Source organism: Centroberyx gerrardi, chromosome 20 (genome assembly GCF_048128805.1).
Source record: "Centroberyx gerrardi isolate f3 chromosome 20, fCenGer3.hap1.cur.20231027, whole genome shotgun sequence".
NCBI classification, from domain to species: Eukaryota; Metazoa; Chordata; class Actinopteri; order Beryciformes; family Berycidae; genus Centroberyx; species Centroberyx gerrardi.
The window spans coordinates 8,500,001-8,508,069 of record NC_136016.1 but is presented as its reverse complement, the minus strand read 5'-3'; positions in this window follow the sequence as shown (position 1 = coordinate 8,508,069).

Below are 8,069 nucleotides of genomic sequence, written 5' to 3'. Positions count from 1 at the left end.
CACTCACCTTAAAACTTATCTAAACATACACATGATCAGCGGAAAACACTTCCACATTCGGTGCCTCTGTGTATGAATCAATAACTACCCCCCTCCCGCCCCAACTACCCTTTTTTTTGCCACAGCCCTTCATATTGATTCCATGCATGAGCCTGCAGAGTTATCACAAAACAAATTGCACCGACTTGAATTTGACAATCCCTTTATGAGGAGCGCTTCATTGATTTCTGGATGGTGGCGGTGTTTGGCTCCAATGCAGGGGAGAGAGGAGGCGCTCATTGGAGAGGCGCGCAGCACAGTTTATTCTAATTGCCTTATTGCCTTATTGTATTCTGGTGTCAGCTTGTACAGCGCTGTGTCAGAAAGAAAAGTCAGTAACTGTTGTTCCGCTTCATTATATATATATATATATGCTCTAACTTAAGTGTGTTCTCTCTGTTTCGCCGTCCATGTCTGAGCCCTATGGGGAATAGCACTGAGCTGAGACTTTTCCAGAGGATACGGACGTGTCAGCGAAATCTGTCCTGCAGTGTGAGGCTTGACACTGCAGTGACAGCGCAGCAATATTTCCCCCCTGTTTCAGAACAAATTACCACCAGCATGACATCAGAGGCCTCATTGTGCACCCAGATCCCCCCCCACCTCCCTCCACCCGCGCACACACCCCCTCGGCTCTCTGGGTAAAGGAAGAGGACGCGGTCTCATTGTTGTATATCCCACAGCACTTTCCATTACTGATATGACAGGAAGGTAAGCAGCAGAAACGGCCGACCTGTGGAAACGACTAGCACCGGGTGAAATAAAAGCAAAGTGGCTCACAGAAGACAGAGTGGACGGACTAATATTGTGTGACATTATGTGTCTGTGGGACACCAAATAGCCTAGAATTCACCTGTAGGGTTAAGAGTTTATCCAGAGCTCCGAGGTACACATCCCTTTCTTGTTTACTTTGCAAGACACGTCACATTGCTACTGATGGCCACTATAAGCCACGTTTTTTTTTTTTGCCTCTGCTATTGGCATTCATCTATGTGTCTTACCTTTCTTTTCCACAAGGTTTTGAGGTCCTCTGTGAGAAGGGAAAAACTGCTGCCTCCTCTCTGCCTCCTTCCCCCGTGTGGAATAAAGCTGCATTTTGAGGGGGAGCGCTGTCATGCATCACACACCGGGAGGAGCAGGGAAACAAACGGGGCCAGATTCATCAAACAGACATAGAGAGAGGTGCTCGGCAGGATGGGGAACACTGGGTGTTAATCAAAGTTGAACAGCTAAACTCATTTTATGCCAAGGAGAGAAAGAAGGGCTGGAGGGGGGAGAGAGAGAGAGAGAGAGGGAAAAAAAAAAACGTGCTTTGGAATATCTAATCATCTGGAGGTTAGAGATGCGAGGCGTGGTTCGCATCCTTACTTACACGAGTTCTGCGTTGTGCACAAGAAGGGTGAATAGTAAATCTCATTATCAGCTGAAAAAATGAACTAATGGGCAATGATAGCAAAGTTTGGGAGAAATCTATAAAAATTATCTCACATAAACTGTAGTTCAAAGTGTGCATATTCATTATGCATGTGCAGCTCATTCTGCGCACCCTAATTTCACATATTTCCTGCTTGCTCTAAATATGTTATGCCACCCAATCACTCTGGCTTATTTGTTTTTAAGTCCCGCAGACTTTGATGTGGCCTGTAATCTTGTCCAGTCTATTAGGATATTCAAATTGAAGCCGAGTGCAAATTAGTGGAGAAGCTCTTGTCCAACTCATTTTTGGAATATTCCACAGTTCCTAATTGGATGAATGGATTTATTTTGTTTTTGGAACAGTCATGGTGAGGCTTCTGTTTAATCTCTGTGGGCCCCTCATCCTGCCTCCCCATCCACCCACTCACCAGACTGATTGTATCTAATACGAGACAATGGCATCAATGAATTCAAGTAGTTTTTTCTGGTAGACAAGAAAGAGATTCATTTGCATGCAGGTGACATGTTCACACGGGGCAAGGCAAGATGAATCGGAAAGCATCTCAACAGTTTCCTAATGCTTTGACCTAATTATGCACCCCTTTCCCTGCATTCATCTTCTATGTTTTTTTACGTAGGCAAGTCAGGTCCCATCCAAACATATTCGGGATTGGTTCTGATGAAAAAGTCTCTGCTGATTCACCGGTTCTCGGCAGTTATGCTGAGTTAAATCGAATTTAGTGGAATACGCGTATTAAAACGTCTGCAAGTGAAAATGTTTAACCGTAAGTTGAGCAGAGACCAGACAGATCTCTCTTTATCGATTATGCTTTGTGGGTATCTTGGCGAGTACTTCCTCCTCAGGATGCTCTTAAGGTTGGGCAGATCGTCTTTCATCCTCATCCTGACCGCTATTACCACAACATACAAACCCGGCTCCGCTGGTGGGCAGGAGACTACGCTCATGTTGACCAGGCGAGCATCACAGAGCGCAAGATCCATGATGGGGGGGATATTGATCCCAGAGGAAATCTAAATCATGTTTATAGGAAATTACTTAGCTCGCCCCACAGATACTGTACTGCCCAGACAAACATAGGCACATGCATTGTGCATAGAGGAAAACATTGATGCATGGGAAATATTGATTCTGGTGTATAAAACACTCGTGAAGTACTGCTGCAAGGGTGACTGGTTGATTCTCTGTGCTTTTGCAGCGTGGGGGTGACAAAGCTGCAACCTTTTCCCTGGATCTTTAACACAGAGAGTGAAGACGTAGCAGAATAAGTAGCTTTGTCGTTAGTTATTTACCTCTCGGTGTGAAGGACAGAAAAAAACACTGCTTTCAGACGCCCACAGTGTGTTACCCTGCACTAGTGACGCCTAGACATGAAAGTTGGATGACATGCATAGGCTATCAGGCTGCATCCAGTGCTGTCTGCTTTGTGGAGCATTTTTTTTAGTGTATGACATTAATGTATGACAGCCTTATCACTCCAGTCCACAAGTGTTGCAGCACAGTGCTGGAAAGCGATTCGGACCACGTTCAGTTTCCCTAAATGAGAAGAGTGGGAGCTAAGTAAAGAAATAAAAGAAAATGTTCCAGTCAGGATATTGCCATCTCCCTGCTCAACTGTCTGGGTAGACATTAACACTGAAATGAGAGTGACCTCATCATACGTTCAGTCCAATCATCATAAATGACATGATATTAACTCTGCCAGACAGCTTTATTTTATATTTTTTTTCTTGGGCAATTCTCCATGTTGCTTTAGTTTGTGGTCCTGTGCCCTTGTTATCTGGCCCTCCAGACGATGCTCTCACTGTGAGGCAGAGGAGCAGAAAGATGGCAGTAATTCTTTTTGTGCCACGCCACAGGCAACACTCTTTTCCCTCTGCCCATTACCTCCAGACCAGACTCGGCGTCTCAGCAGGACGCCGCTCCCCTCCGCTCTGGCCCAGACCCGCCGTGCTCCGGGGGGCTGAGGTTAGTGGACGACCCACTTCAGATTCTGTCGGCACCACCCGCCAGCATGCAAGGCCCTCCACTCCACCTCTAGGAAAACTGCAAGAAAAGATGGCAGCTTTACAGTCAGTCAGTCTGGAGGAGGACTGATAGGTCTCTCTCCACAATAAACTCACCCAGCCACAAAAACGTCTTGTCCTGTATGCATCAATTCTAGCATTTATTGGACAGTATCCCTTTAAAAAAGATTGAATACTTCCTTGAACACTTGTCAATATGGCTTGTTTGTATTACAAAAAACAACAGATAAATGATGAGATAGCTATGTAGTTTACTGAAATGATGAACTCAAAATATCCCCCAAAAAATACCTTTGTATTCTATAACGGTCTGTCATTCCATCTGAAACAAAGCAGGAGAGCTTCAATTAATTGTGTGCTTCCAATGTAAAACATTGCGGACTGAAGAAACACAAGTTTCAATTACAGCCCAGTGTGTTTTTTAAATGAGCAGAAGATGCCTATCAAATGCAGACGGGAATCAGAGATGCTTGGCTGTTTATGAGTTTAGAGTGGCATGATGAAAAACGTTCTTTTTGCAATATTGCCACAAGACCTAATTTGTTCTCCAGAAAGCATTTGGGTTTGTTTTTTTATCTGTATTTTGACATTTTGTTGTTCATGAGGAGAGCAAAAGAAATATCCTATTAACAGGCTCTCTCCTATCTCCCTACATAAATCACTGACATGGAAATGAAACTGTTCTGACAAAGAGGGAGATGGATAGAAGAATACAAATGCAAAAACATTACACACACATTCACCTCCCCCCCCCCCGCCCCCCCCCCCCCCTTCTCCTCCTCTCCCCCGTTCACATAAAGGTACTTCAGCTATTGGAACAAGTTCTGAATGGATAATTAGGAGTGCAACAAAAGTCTGAGGTAATTTGAAAAAAAAAAAAATCTATCCTAGAAGAGTTTTGTACATAATTACATCTGAGCCGCATTCTTTTCACAGGATGGCATTGGACAGCTTCGACTAATCAATGCGGACCAACTCGTTGATTCTTTGTTAAAGTGTGACAAAGCTATAGATTTCTGATTACGGTGACAACAATGATATTTGTCTTTCTGTTTACTAGTGTGATAAACTCTTTTCCTGCCCCCACCCCGCTCCAAAAAAAACCCAACTACATCTGCAGCATCTTGTATATATCTTATACGATCATGCAGTAGTGAAACCTATATCATTCACCGAGCAACATGTTTTTCATTGATCTTTGTCCCCTTTGTCTGAGATAAACTAGCCAGATTGACCTGATGCTTTGACACAAGTGTCTGCAGTTCAAATTGCAGCCTATTATTCCACATACCTCCCTGAGGAGCAGCTGACATTTACTCACTTAAATCTATCACATCCTCACAGCACTCTCTCTCTCTCTCTCTCTCTCTCTCTCTATCTTGCTCTCTTTCTCTCTCTCTCTCTCTCTCTCTCTCTCTCTCTCTCTATCTCTCTCTCTCTCTCTGGTTTTTGGGAGAACCTTGGCCTATAGCATGTTAAAAATGTATAGGTCTCCAAACATGACCCAGCTCTCCAGCTTGCTGATGAACCCTAGGGGACCACAGCTGCAAAGAAAGCCCACATGACGACGCCCATGAAGAGCTCAACCCTGTTTGATGATCAGAAAATATGACTCCTCTGGGGTCTGATGGGCATGGACCAATGCAGAATGCAATCCTGGGTATAAACAAAGCACTTAATTGAAACAAGTAGCTGCATTTACCTAATCTGGGCTGTTTTTTGCCATGTCCTGGTAATTATAATATCACTCCACAATGTGGAGGTATACTTGAAGAAGATGCTGGGTGTGGAGAAAGCCTTGATGAAGTGGCTCAAAGTGTGTCGCTGATAGCACCAGTGATTGCCTAGAAGACAAGTCTCTCTGATCTCTCTCAAAGGTTAAGAATACTGCATGTAATTTATGTTTTATTCATTTTCTGACTTTTCGTCAGCAGAAATTCTTTTGACTGCCGCTTTTCATCTGACTGAAAAAATAATCTGTGAATTTTGTGCAGTCTGCAGAGGAGAAAAAGAGTGACCACCAGCCAGCAGGAAAACTACAATAATGCAACTCTGGTAAAGGTAATGTTGTTCTGGCAGGAGGAGAAAGCAGAGCCACACAACATGGCTTCCACCGGCAACACAGAGGATTAAGTAAGTTCCCCTTTGAGAAATTAACTGCAACGCAAAGTGGAGATAAAAGAGGAGACAGAATAACGAGGCCTGTTTGCCTATTCAGAGGGTTTAGTCATGTATTAAAAATCATAGCTTTAAGCTGCCTGACAGATGCTAATGAAGTGATGTTTACATTTTTGATTCGCTGCCTAAACAAAGATAAGACATGCTCTCCGAAAACAGCAAGCCCCGCAATCCAAACACATCCATTGAGCCTGTCACCAAAGACATGACAGCTTTCTTCCCAACTAACAACAATGGGCTACTCATTTCCATATTAATGAGAGAAAAGAAGGAGGGGGGGGGGGGAGGAGGAAGGAGGTGGGGGGGCATTGTTGAGCGTGGTGGGGGTAATGTTGCTTCTTGTTGTCTTGGCACCTATTGACAAAGTCTTCAAATAGGTTGTTAATGACCAGCCCAAAACACAGGGAGCAGCCTGTGGCATAATCATATCAACACGTTGACGTATGCGCTTCATGCTGCCTGCGATCCCTGCGCTTCCTATGGGGTTGCTCTTCCGTGAATGTCTGCCACACATGAGACAAATATGTACGCATGCATGCAGGGACACGTGTGTGCACACATGCACACACACACGTATGCATGCACACACACATACACACACACAGCAGTTAACATCTTGTACCACGAGGAGATGTCCTCATCCCACAGGAAGCAGGCATCAGTACACCCAAAGGGTAAATACACAATTAGCAGCTCTAGAGTACTCCAGGGCTAATCTAGGGGGATATACAACATCTGTTAGATCCCACAGCATTTACTCTTCATAACCTTTACACCACATAACTGTTACCATAACCTGCTAGCCTAATTAGTTCCATGTACCGTAAGGTATGCGCTCACGTCGCCCGACATCTAACATCTACACTGGTGCTTACATTTGCGGGAGATTTATTTTCATCAAAGTCCCAAAATGCATTCCCTCCCACTAAACAAAATATTTGCTTTCCGCGAGACATTTTCTGTGAAGGTTTGCGATTCTCTGAGGCATTATTCTCACACTTGACTCTGAGAAGCATCTTCTAGACATAATCTTCCAGCTCATGGTGCATGTCATTAGCCTCCTAAATTACAAACATCATTACCAGAATTGATTCAAGTTAGCCTCCTGGGGGGCTTCAGTCTGCTGCTCCGACATGGCGGGAGCTCATTTTGAGTGTGGTGTCAATCCTATTTCACAAGTTCAAGCGGACCCAATGGGGGTCTCAGCCGTTCGCCCCCTCTTTATCCCCAGCATAGTGAAGCCCTGCCTCCTCATTAGAAAAGAAGGGCAGGCTGTGTGTGTGTGCCAGCGTTCATGCATGTTGGGCATGTTTCAGCCTCTGAGCAGGAGAATTGAAGTCATTGTGGCACACTGACCTCTGCAGCAACCCCAAACACTGTGACATTACGCAGGGCATCGCTGGGGCAAGCTGTGACAGAGCACAACGGTGAGGAGGACCGAGGGCGACGCTCAGTCAAAAAAGATATGTGTTTGATGTTTGAGTGCCCTGAAAAGCTACATTTAAGGTAGTATTTTATGTTACAGGTTTTAGGGGTTTGCCTTTAAAACTGGGTTATGTGTGAGCAGCAGAGTGGCCACCAAAATCACCAATTCTACCAATAACCTGAGTAATTAAATGCAATTCTGAATTATTCTTGAGCAAAGCACAAACATGGTTGTGCCTTAGCAATGTCATTGTAACTTACTGAGAATTAGAAAATGTAGCTGCATAGAAACCTGAAGCCACCGCATGAAAATAGAGCCGGAGCAGAGTAGGCAAAGGGAAATCGTTTGGATAAGAGTCCACACGGTGGTAGGTGAGTGTCAAGGGAAAGCAACTGGGGTATTACCTGGGATTGACAAATAGAAAAACAACTACGCCACTCACACAGCATGAGCAAAAGCATCGAGACTCCAACAAATTCATCGCTGGAATTCCAATTCAAAGTGGTCCTTGTACTCTGGAGCAGCCACTAATTCCAGTCCATGTAAGAAACATGGTGGGGGTGCTGTGCCTTCAATAATTCATCTGGAGATTGATAGATGTGTGTCTCCGGGGACGCCAGTGTGGATAGTACGTTACCCCGCTCTCCGCAGAGACCCACTGTGAAGTCTGCCTGTGAATTTGTGAGTATGGAGATCAGGGTCAGAGTTCAACATGAAAAGGTCTGGTGCGGTGTTACATGGCACCCATACCTCCTCCTCTAATAGGGCGGCACAAATCCCCCCTCTACTTCAGACTCCTCTCAATCTCCTCTGAGATGCTTTCTGTCGATGCAGCAGAGGATTGACTGCGGACTGCACAGCACGCGGCGCTGAGGTTTTGCATGTTTGAAAATGTAATATGGCACTTTCTAGGCTGTTGACATTGTGTTGTTTAGACAGGAAGGCAATTTGTAATCCATATGCT